Below are 12896 nucleotides of genomic sequence, written 5' to 3' on the forward strand. Positions count from 1 at the left end.
AAGGATTGGGTGCTGCCCTGCGGGGGAGGAGCTTGAGGCTGCCATCAGGACAATGGACGTGACAAGTCATCAAACTCCAACCTCACAAAGATGACAGGGAATAAGGCAACAGTTGAGGAATTTGGGATCAGTGAGGCCAACAGGGAACGGGAAAACACCTTTGAATTCAGGTAGAGTTGACTTTTAATTCATAAATCAGTACTGCACTATCCCCACCTTTCCATATTCTCACATCGTATTTCTTTCTATCCCTTTCTTCCTCTCCACATAAAATTTCTGTAGGTACCAAATTACTTGAGTTGCCAAAGTGAGATCTGATCACTCTGAATAAACTGGTCATCTCTGGAGCCTACTGGATAATTGAAATGTGTATTGAGCTGATGCTTGTTTAGCATATTATGAGCCACATACTGTGAGCTGTTTTTTACTCAGTCCTCATTACAACCGAGTGAGACATGTCCCATGACCCTATTTTCACAATAACAAAATAAAGGATAAGAAAGATTAAGCAACTGGCCCAAAGACACACAACCATTAATTCCCAAAAGAGTGTGGGAAATCTCATTCTTTCTTCTCCTCTTTCCATTGTGGAACATTCAAGAAGGAATTTCTTTTTGCCTTTAGTGGTTTCAAACTAGTCAGACCTCGAATCAACTGAGATCGCAGAATGACTGTGTATATGTTATGTCGTATCTACAAATATGGGAAGTAGTTACAAATAACTAAAACTAGGGAAATATTACATCAGAATATCCATTTCTGGCTTCTCTTGAAAAACTCCTATACCCACTCACAGACGGTAAGTTAAGCCCCTAGTGGAAGTCCACTTAGTTGAGGATAAACTCCATGTAATACCAGGCTGTGAATATAGAATCAAAATATTTAGAAATATGTTGCTGCGTGGAAGGAGAAATTATACTAACTAAACAAATGCTCACAATTTGCCTTGCCCAGTGTCACATTTGTCACCATTCCTGGGAGAAAGTGTTCGCCATAAACAGAGGGAGAGCAGGTGTGATCATTCCTTCAATGTGAACCGAACTCAAGTGGCTCAGGATCTACTTCATCTTCACTTGACAGATACAAGCCGAAGCGTTAGGTACCGCTCAGCGGATGCTCTTTAGAGGCTCTGTGTAATAGCTTTCATTACTTCTTCTGCCCTGGCAAGAAAATCCACCTGAGTCTCAAAGGTCTTTTCTAGCCAAGATCTATGAGCCCAGATCTCTGCTTCTTACTGAGACAAAATGCCCACTGAGCAATCCTGTACTCGGCAGAAGCTTTGAAATGTAATTCCCTCGTTCCCAAAACGTCCAAATGCTAGAGTTATCTGATGATTAAGAAGCTTGTCTCTGTGTCAAAGGAAGGTTCATTTCCCATAAGTAAACTCTTGGTGGGCAGCAGGGTATCATTTATAATCCTATATTTAAACACACAAAATTGAATAGATGCCGTGGGAGTTTCTGTTTAAAAATAAAGATGTTTCCTTTAATCTGATAAGTGTTAGGAGTTTTCTATAAACCCTACCTCTGGTCCCACCCTCCATCCCTTTTCCCTTGTTTATTTTTGTCTTATATTTTTCACATCCTGAACCTCTGTCTTTCCTCAAGAACCCTGCCCGTTACACTTCACAAAGTTCATGCTTCCTCCAATAGGACGTTATCCTCTGGGGTCCATGCATCCTTTTCTGTTTCTTTATTCTGAAAAAGACACTTGAATTGGCTTTTAGTTGGGGGCATGAGCATGAGGGGGAACCCCAGGCAGTTGATTTCCCCCCAGGGGTGGCCAGGCATCTTAACTTCTCCTCCTCCATTTGGTCATCAGAAGCAGCATGGTGTTTTTTGTAAGAGCGCTGGGTCTGACACAGCAGAGCTGGGATTATTTACTCTTAGCTGGATGAATGTGCATCTATAGCTTCAATATACCCGAGATTCCTGAATCTGTAAAATGGGAACAGCACTTCCCGCAGATGTTCCTTGTGAAAATCAAACGAGATGACACATAAAACCCACTTGCCGCGGTGCCTAGTAACTGGCACTCAGTACATTTTCTCTGTATAACCATCAAGGAGATGTTGACTTTGATTTGAGTTGATGAGGAAAAGAATACAAATTGTGTTTGTTACTTGCCTTACACCAAAATGGTTCGTATCTCCCACCTGTGTACAATAATGCTAAAAATACACCTCGAGAAAAAGTAAACATTTGGGAACATGATATTTAGCCTTGTGTAAAATGTTTCTGCCTTTTTTCCCCAACCCATAAAGTAAGATTAACATTGAGGCTTACCTTGAAGACTCTTTAAGAATCCAAGTTAAATAAAATATTCTGTGAATTAACATATGTAACTCAATGGGATTTTTTTTCCAACATCACAAAAAGCCTTTGGTCGAAGAGTCTATATTTGAGAAAATATCTGAAAAAGAAAAAAGAAGTTAACATTACATGCTCTGATTGAATAACCGAACCAAATGAGAAGGAAATGACTTGCAAACAACCCTTTGAGGCTCATAATTTCCAGAAGCAGAAAGTAAGGGTGAAGGGGTTAAGTGACTTGCCTGAGGCCATGCACTCAGCAGTCTGGCAGAGCAAGGAGTTGAGGCAGATTTAGAATCCAGTTCTGTCCGACCTGTATGTAAGTTAATATGCTTTCTACTGTGTCACATTGTTCAGTAATTTCCCATCAGATTTTCAAGGCCCTCTTCTTCAACATCACAAAACTGAAATTTGAAGCCAATGCACAAAATACAATTATTCTTAATTCCCAATACACTGAAAGTATTTTCAGAAATCTTTATTTTATAATATCAATACTCTAGGGCAGTGGTTCCGAACTAAAGACAATTTTGCTCCCTAGGGGATATTTGGCAATCTCTAGAGACACTTCGCTTGTCACGGCTAAGGCGAGTGGGGACGTGACTACTGGCATCTGGTCGGTAGAAATTAATGACATTGCCAAGCAATTTACAAAACACAGGACAGTGCCCTCCAGAAAAGAATCGTCCACCATATAATGTCAGTAGAGCTAAGATTGAAAAGCCTTGATTGGGGTTTTTGCTTTATAGCAAGTGAAACAGTTAGACTCACCTTCCAACTAAGGACAAACTTTACGAATCAATGAAGTGTAAGTTCATATTTTTTAAAACACTGAAAAGAAAGTGAATATATATTGGAACAATATCTGAACAAATGCCACATTCCAGAGAGGTAAGCCTAGCACACAAAACTGGTTTTTCCCTGAGGGCTTTCACTCACTGGAAGAAATGGTTACCAAGCCAAGCTTCAGTTTGGGTGGCTTTTCAGGAAGAGGAGAGCAAATCCCAGGGGCCACTCACCCTGGGAGAATCAGTTTGCATCTTCTTCCAGTTGAATCTGGGAGCCAAGAGTTATACACACCCAGGGTTGCTCTGAACTAGAAATGAGTCAGCCTTTGTGCAGACTTGCAGCCCACATTTGTATCTTCCCAAGCTTTAATTTTTATTTACTACCAGACTGGTAGTGTCCAGAGGCGCACCAGTATCTGGCTCTGCCCTGCTACCAGCCCATGAGAGGGTTCACACTTCCTCACCTTTGGAAATTAGGAGTGGCCACATGACCGTTCTGTCACATCTCTTGATGGTGCAGTTTGGGCTACTGTTGTATCTAAAAATTACAGGCTTAATTCCACTTCATTCCAAAGACTACTGTGGCTGCCTGAAAGAATTCCGCTTTTGCATCAATGTGCAAGACACGGTCACCAGGTCACAAAGCAGAGTGACTCTACACACTCATTCTCAAATTGCCACGATGTTTAATCCCTGGAAGTCACTCTCAGCCTCAAACAAGTCTGTCTTCACGCACGCAGATCGTCTTCCTCACTGGCTCTCCAAACGAGCCTGCTGCGTCTGAATCATCAGTGAGTGTGGAGTCCAGATACCAAGTAAATGTGCCACTTAGGTATTTATGTTTGTTTTTTATCTTCTTGAACAGCCTGTAACTCCGTGATGGAGGAACGTGCTGCTGGTGCATGCTATTTGCCTTATAATTCTTGGTCTGGCACACAGCACGTCGTAGGTGATAGACATTAGGGGTGGGGACTGGGGATGAGTGAACAAACTTCAGAAGAAGTCGCCACATAATGTTCCCAATACCGATAGTGATTTGCCCTTCGGATAAATATTTATAGGGTGCTCCCTTACGACTGAAAACAAAAATACAATTTTAGGACCTCAAATATGCACATCTGCAGAGATTGAGGGAAGCATACTTGTTACATAACCTCAGGAAATTATGGTCCTCTGTTATTCAGTAGAAGGTCTTTGCCACTAAGGACATCGTTTAAATGGTAACGTTTTCTAAGAAGTAGCTTTAACCCAGGCCTGGCTTACATCTCTATGGAAAAGAGAATTCCAAAGACAGAACTGCAAACGGTGTCCGCTTTGTGTGACCAGGTTAGTCCAGGGACACAGCTGCTCTGTGTAGTGGGAAGAAACTACAGCACCATTTAGGGCGAGAAAACAAATGTTGTCTCTTGAAATCTTGTATTTGTGATTGTCCATTTCAGAAACGTTAGCTTGTTGGTGAATCTTTCCTTTTGAAATATAAATTATTTATTAAGAGACTTGTGCATCTTATCTCTTTAATGGTAGCTTCCTCTTTCTTATTTAATGGTGATTTATTATGCAATTGAATGCATTAAATGTATTAATTTATGAGGTTTAATTCATCTTGAATCATAGAAGGCCACCATGCTTGAGTAATCAATGCTTCACAGCAAATACTATAGATTTACCTTACAGTGTATGTAATTAATGCCTAGGAACACAGATATTGCTAAGTATACAAAATGTTTGACCCCCTTTTTATTTCTTTTTTTTTTTTTTTTGGATGATCACAGGTATTTTTTACTCTGATTTTTAATTATTTTATTTTATTTGTATTGGCGTATAATTGCTTTACAATGGTGTGCTTGTTTCTGCTTTATAACAAAGTGAATCAGCTATACATATACATATATCCCCATATCTCTTCCCTATTCCCTTTTTCCTTTAACAGACAGGAAAATGCCTCACCATTTGTTGGAAGGAGATCTCTCCTTCAGGGCATATGTGGGAATAAGGGTGGATACACGTCTCGCTTCAGGGAAGGAGAGCTCCTTGCTGGGAGCAGCCTCAGGGCTACCTGCTTCCGAGCCTGCCAGTGCAGACAGCAGCAGGGCAAGGAGGTATATAGTCATTTTACCTGCTCTCTTATTCCCTCTTTTCCAAAAGGAATATGTATCTGGAACAATGTAAAACTCCGAGCCTCACTTGGATTCCTGGGTTCCTCGAACAATGGAGGTTTGGAAAAGGTCATTAGTGTCTATTTTGTACTTAAATTCATCTAAAACATCCTTGTATTCACTTCCTCTGACTACCGTAACATAGGACCACAAACTGGATGGCTTAAAACAAATACAAATAATACAAATAATACAAAATGATTTCCCCACTGTTCTGGAGACTCAAAGTCCCAAATCGAGGTGCCGGCCAGGCTTTCTCTGATGCCTCCAGGGGAGGAGCATCCTTTGTCTCTTCCTAGCATCTCGTGGCCCCAGGTGCTCCTGGGTTTGTGGCAGCATCATTCCAGTCTGGACCTTGTCTTCATGTGGAATTCTCTCTTTGTCCTGGTCCAAATTTCCTTCTTCATATAAGAACACCAATCATATAGGATCAAGGACCTACACTACTCCAGTCTATCCTCAACCTCACTGAACTAATTACATCTGCAAAGACTCATTCTCAGATAAATTCACGGGCTGGGGCTTCAGCATGTCTTTTGAAGAGGCACAATGCAACCCGTAACAACTCCCAACTCGTCACGGGGCAGACTCAGGCTGAACCACCTGGGTTCTTGCTTCTGTTCTTTGACTTGGCTGAACATCAAGGAGTCTCTCTTTGGTGTCTTCATAGCACCGGCTCATGCCCAGCTGCAACCAGAGAAGGATATACAGTCCAGCAGGGGCACCGATGCAAACAGGAGAGCGCTTATGTCGTCTCTCAACTTGAGTGGGAAATTTTTCTGCAGATAACAACTGCCCAAAACAAAAGCAGGAGAGAAACCCCACAGAGGATGGCGGCTCTAGTTCTGAGAGATCACACACAGATGGAGCCCTACCATGCAAGCAAAACCAGTTTCATCTGAGCCCCAGCCATTCTCAAGTGCAAGGTCACACCTCCGTCCTCTTCACGTTGCCCCACATCGTACAGTTCTACATCATCTGGTGTTTCTTCTGGGATTGCACGACTAGAAGCTGCCCAAAGGCTCAGCAGTAATAGGGCTGCCTACACATAACAGGGAGGGAAAGAGGAGGTGTGGTGATGGTGGAAGTGGTGGGGATAATCTTCCACACAAAGCCGCCAAGCACCTGGCAAAGAGGTTAAAAGGCAAATGCTTTCACCAAGGCTCCGTTCACAGGTGGCGTTGCGTCATTGAGTCCTCGCATTAAGGATGTTTGCTTTAGGGTTATACAGTTCTGAGTCATGTAATGGCCTTGGTACACACTGCAACATCAAGAATTATTACCCAGCCGTTTGTGGTCAGTCCCTTCTCCACAGGAGCAAAGTGGACGGTGGGTGGAACGGAAGGCATACTGCACTCAATAAATCCGCTTGATTAAAGAGGACAAAGGAAACTGGTTTCAGAGACTTCCCGAAGCCGATATAAAAATCCTTTGCTGCTTGGGCCAATCACTGTGGAAGACGTGTGGCTGCTTTCTATCAGTGTCCACACCAGTCATTCGCATCCTTCTATGGCTCTTTTCTCAAATGCTCCTTCTGCAGTTCTTTTAAACTTCATTTGCATATCTTTCTCTCTCTTTTGATTTTGAAAATGCTGTCGCTTTTTCTATACTGGAGAATCATTTCAAATCCACTTCTCCTCTATCTATGTTTGGGACAATTTACGTGGAATTTTCCTCCTTGGAGCCATGTACAAAGTATGTTTGTGCTATTCAAGTTCTGAAGAGAAAATGTATCTACTGTCTTTTTCTAGAGCAAAAAAGCATAGGAAAAAATGAGCAAGTGTGGTACAGTGTATTTGAACTTATCATGACTGAGAAATGTTGCAAATACCTTTAAGTTAAAGAGCACGGAATGAATATGTTACTTGCCAGGTCACATTTAAACAGTTAGTTCATACCTGGGGGATTATCCAAGTTCTCCCTGACCTTGGCAATGAAACAAGAGCAAGATTTTTTAAAGGATAAAAATGTTCTCGAAAAACATCCCAGAGGAATCTGATGTGCCCTCATTTTGCTTTCATCACTGTCCATGTTTCTTTGCCTATTTCTCTTCCTCAGCCAGGAAATAGGGAGTCTTTTTAAATAAAGGTAGGAAAAACGTCATCTCTAACTCTAATTCCATGTCTTGGATTACTGCTGGTACCTAATAGAGTCATCATGGAAAGAATCTTCTGAGACCGTGCACCGACTTTCCTTCTCTTGAGGTGAATGACAGCGAAAGACCATAAATTGAGAACAGAGCAAGCCGAGCTGAATCCACCGGGAGCAATTTGCCTTGTTTATTTGTGTTTGTATATTTTAATGCCAGTGATCCCGTTGGCCAGTCCTTCTTGCCCACAAAAAAAGATTGCATGGAATGAAATGAAAGAATGAAGGGTTGAATCAATTAATCAATGAATGAATAAGTAAATTAGAATATATAAAAAGCAAAAATGTTTGTAATGCTATAATTTTTCCCTTCTTTGTAGATCATGTCTAAATTTTAGGGGCTCAAATGTAATATTTTAAATGAATTCATGGCAAGCTTGGATTGTAGTAGCATTCTACAATATTATTTGCTAGAATAGGATCGAATTTCAGATAAAGTAGGAATCAACTCAAAATGAAATTTAGAAAATCACACGACTCTCACCGGTGAGTTGATTTCTCTGGATCCTTGCAAGTAGCCACTTTGATTTTAAAAACATTTTTTTAACACTTTACTCATGCTTGAGCGGGAGATTTCATGCTAATAACAAAGATTGGCGCCCACCAAATTGGTAGTTACAGTAAGACCCACTCAGTTTTTCAAAATGCATAATTTCGAAAAGGTGCTTACTTGATGAAATGAAACCAATGGACTGAAAGGAAAAGACAAAAATAATGAGGTGGGGTTATCCGGATTGTTGAGATACCCATAGGATCACAATAAAGTGAGAGAATTTACCTCATTATTGCCATCTAGGAAGGGTGAATGAAAATTAGACAGTTTATGAAAGTGAATTTTGAGATTTTTTTCAGTAAAGGACAAATTTGTTAGATTAAACGTGTCTTCCGAGTGTCTCACAGGATAAATTTGTTCCAAAAATGTATTGAGTTCCTATCATGTGTCAGGCATAGTGATACAACGAAGCAAGAATCAGGAGTGAACAGAGAGTGATTCTACGGGGCTTACATTCTAGGAAGCGAAAAAAGCCTAGCGTCTCTCTGTGAAATTGGAGCATGCCAAGGATAAAGCAAAGATCCCTGAAGATTCCAAAGAGGAAATAATTTTTACAAAAGAGCAATACTGTCACTGGCTTCCAAACTCTTATCAACAACCCAGAGTACCTGAAGATATTGAAGAACGGCTTCAACATTCTGAAGGAAAAATAGTTGGAGAATTCTGTGCCTCACTAAAAGAGCGACCCAACAATGATTAAGCTTTGCATTCGGGACTGCAGAGGACAAAACATTCATTCTTCCTTCCTTCTGCCTTTCCCATTCAGCCTGAAGGCTTTCCTGTGCTTGTCCCTACAAAAGATCTGAAAGAGATGCCTTAGCGATTTCCTTTCACATAGTAAAGAACAGCCTCCTTTTTAGGTATTAAAATTTTCTCACAGTCTTGTGTCAAACCTAGAAACTTCTCTCTCCCCCATCCTACTCCCCCCAGGTCCCCCTGCTGACAACACACACACACACAATTCAAGTCTGACTCAGTGCGGAGTTGGGAACCAGTGGAGAACAATGTCCCTTTTTTCCTGTCTCTTCATTCCTCCTCCTGCCCCAAACTCTTCTGCTCTTTCTGAAAACTCTGAATTGGGCAAAAGCGGCTTAAAGTGGGGTGACAGTGCCTGGTAACAACAGAGGCTGCTCCCTGAATCCCCATAGATTGTTTCTCTTTTCATGTTAATTAAGGTAACCACATTCATATGTGCTGTTATGAAGAGAACCAGAAAATTAATTTTGTTTGGTGAACTTAACTCATTTACCCCCCAAACATACCTGGACACCACCACATTCTGGTGTAGCGCTTTGCCATTTAAAAGGGCTGTCACATTCCAACTCTCATTGGAGCCTTCCATCCCTGTGAATATTAAAAACAGACACCTGAGTTTCCAGCTGGTTCTGTGACCAGCCCAAGGCCATAGGCAGAGAGTAGACCAGAAATTTACCCCTGCATTTTTGGACTGCAAATTCTTCTTTCTATTTCACAAACTCCTTTGTCTTTTCATCTCAGAGTCTCAGTATCAGATCAGTCTTTTTCTTCACTCTAGGGTATTACTGAATCTCTAAATGGGTTTACCAGTTACATTCAAATCCAAGAGAAGAGAAAACATTAATCACTGCTCTCTTCTTTCTTTCCTGGTTTGAAGAAATGCCTGAAAACTCCTTACAGATGCACTGGAACATAGCATGTTTATCCAAGTACAAGATCTGCTCTTCGTGGCATGTACAACAATCCCCAGAATGTAACAGGTCTTTCACCCAAATGTTAGCTGAAAGGAACTACATGTCTTTGCTTTCTTATTCAGTGTATGTTGGGATAATAATGTTTATTATGTGCACAGAGCAGAGGGTTCTTTATTTGAGTGACTCAATCTTCACAACAACCCTATGAGGTACTATTATCACTCTCATCTTACAGATACAGGAATGGAGGCACAGAGAACTGTAATCTTCCCCAGGCCACGCAGTTAGTATATGACAAAGCCAGGGCCTAGCCTGACCGCAGTCAGCCTGGTCCCAGAGTCTGCGGTCCACTCCACTGAGTCACTGCTCAGCTCATGCCTTGCTAAGACTATGTCTATATACTAAATTAGACACTCCTATCTCACTAGTTCATCAGGCTTGCTGATGGATAATTAAGGGACCTTGTGAAACCACCCAATGAAGTGGGTCGTTTGAATTTCCTTAGATCTCCAGCCTCCTCACATCACTGCCACATCTTCCTGTGTGGAACGAATGCCAGAAATGCACTGAAACAGTCTATGAGTCAAAAAGAACAGAGACGTTATTCAGCCCAACATCATTCCACTATAGGAATCTTTATTACAACTTTCCTATAACATCTGACAGTGGCTGTAGGGCTCTGGAAGCAAGAGAACCCTCGCAGTAGAGGTAGACCACACCATGGCTAGGCTACGCTAATTACTCAAAAAGTGTCCTTATAATGAGTTGCAATTTTCTTCCCTGTAACTTCTACTTATCTTCCTAGTTCTAGTCTCTGAAAAGATGAAAAGAAATGTGATCTTTTTTTCAACACAACAATTCTGCAAATGGAAGCCTAGGGTGGCCTGACTTTCAAACCTGGTCAATTTCCTTTTAATTTCCCCAGTGATCAACAGGCACAAGGAGGAATAAAAGATGGAAGAAGAAGGGGCTTCCCTGGTGGCGCACTGGTTGGGAGTCCGCCTGCCGAGGCAGGGGACGTGGGTTCATGAAGATCCCACATGCCACGGAGCGGCTGGGCCCATGAGCCATGGCTGCTGAGCCTGTGCGTCCGGAGCCTGTTCTCTGCAGCGGGAGAGGCCACAACAGTGAGAGGCCTGTGTACCAAAAAAAAAAAAAAAAGAAAAGATGGAAGAAGATGAAAGAAAAGATAAGAGACATGAAAGACAGAAGTACAAGTTCTAGCACACTTCTAAAATAGTCCAAGAAATAGACAAGAAAGTAAATAGAAATAAAAAATACTTGAAGACGACATGATCACTCATTTCTCACAATGAAAGAAAAGAATGCAGGACCTCAGAATGGAATGGCTCATTGAATGTTGAAACAAGAGCAGACCCGGTCACATTTTGGAAACTTTTTGTGTTTGGATCAGTCTTTGACATCAGTCTTCTCAACTGCACGAGAGGAGGCAATAAAGCAATCTTTTCAAAGTGACGAAAAAATAATAATTTTGAACATGGAATTTTAGATACAGCAAAAAGTGGTATTTCAATGTGAAGGTGAGCAAAAATATTTTCAGGCATGAATGACTACAAAATTTCAGCAAAACTGACTTTACCATGAGACTTCAATGACAGTACACCAATAATGAGAGGTATGTTTCTGGAAAGGAGCAACAAGGTATAAAGAAGTAGGTGAGTAAAGAAGTAAAATGTATTGTCTTCTGTGTAACAATAAAACCTCATCTACATAGCAAATCCATGAAAAGCCAGAACTAAAATGCGACAAGGTGATGGAGAGAACAGATTAAGAGGAAAACACACTGAATTACTCACTTTGCGTGGAGAGAAGACACGGGTATCGCGAGCCCTAAAATACATACAAGGATAAATCTTAGTAAGAGTAACCACTGGAAGAATAAAGATAGAAATCATAACTTTCAAAGCAACAACAACAGAACAAATTTGACCTAGATAAGAGAAGGTAGGGAAGGAGAGGAAAAAATCATGATTAATAGAAAACACAAAAAACAAAATGGCAAAACAAAGTCTGAATAAAATGATAGTTGTGAGAGATGTATAAAATTATTGATCAAAAGACAAAACTCTCAGCTTGAATTTTTTAACTACTTTTGAGCCATCTGTGGCTTTTAAAAGACATATTTAAAATGAAAGTATACATAAAGTAAAAAAATAAAGGGGTGAAAAACATATGTCAGGTGAATTCAAACAATGCCACTTAAAAAAGTAGATAGGAATTTTAATACTAAATACCGACAAATTAAAACACATGAAAAGAATTAAAGAGGAAAATTAAATGCTGGTGAAAAAGAACTAAAGAACTATACACCAACCAGATGCAGCTAAGATAAGTACATATATATATGTCAGTTTTAAATCAAATTATGTAAAGAAGTAATGACAAAACTTCAAGAAGAGTAAGTGAAAACTGAAATTAGAGATTTTTAAATATTCTTGCAAAACCTATAGATTAAAATACTAAAATGGGCAAAGCTATGAAATATCTGAACAACACAATAAATAAGCTTAAGCTAATATTCCTATATGCAGCTTTATATTTCAGAAGGGTACGATATACATTCTTTGGAGGTATAAAAAACAAAATTTTGCTACGTCACAGAGGAAGCCTCTAAAAATTCCAAAGAATCTACATCGTATAACCTATGATGCTAAGCACAAGGCTACAAAATTAGAAATCAATAAGAAAAGGATCGTGAAAATAGTCCCATGTGTTTGCAAGTAAAAAGCAGACTAGTAAATGACCCTTGATTAAAAAGGTGCTTGCAATGTAAATTTTAAGAAACACAAATTTGAATGACAATGAGACCACCACATATTTAAATTAATTTTAAAAAACTAAAGAAACACAGGGAAATTTAAAGCTTTAAATACATGTGTATATCTGTGTATGTATTTACATATCAGAAAGAAAAATATATTGAAAACAAATAAGCTAAGGTTCAACTCAAAAAGACTCTAAGCACAGAATAAACAAAAAGAAAAAAGGCAACAATAAAGAGAAAGACAGAAAGCAATGAAATTAAATACGAAAAATTATAAAACTGAATCTTGGTTTTCTGAAAAAAGCATAAATAGACTAAAACCAAATAAGACAGATTAAGAAGTAATTGCAAAATTTTAAAAATATGTAGAATAAAAACAAGGATATAACTAGAGATAAAACAACTATTAAACTAATACTATGCACAATTATACTCCAATAAATAGAATATATAAGATAAATTTTTACAATTGACAAAATGAATT

General features: G+C 39.8%; 1 long non-coding RNA gene across 1 annotated transcript; it reads right to left on the bottom strand.

Moving 5' to 3' along the window:
- Positions 1–4888: 4888 nt before the first annotated feature.
- On the bottom strand, positions 4889–9691 carry LOC141277520 (uncharacterized). The gene is made up of 4 exons (XR_012329030.1): positions 9390–9691; positions 9220–9301; positions 8566–8759; positions 4889–7582 (listed from the first exon to the last, which is right to left on the bottom strand). It is a non-coding gene; the product is annotated as an uncharacterized lncRNA (long non-coding RNA).
- Between the last annotated feature and the right edge of the window lie 3205 nt (positions 9692–12896).

This window comes from Tursiops truncatus, chromosome 21 (genome assembly GCF_011762595.2).
Source record: "Tursiops truncatus isolate mTurTru1 chromosome 21, mTurTru1.mat.Y, whole genome shotgun sequence".
NCBI lineage: Eukaryota > Metazoa > Chordata > Mammalia > Artiodactyla > Delphinidae > Tursiops > Tursiops truncatus.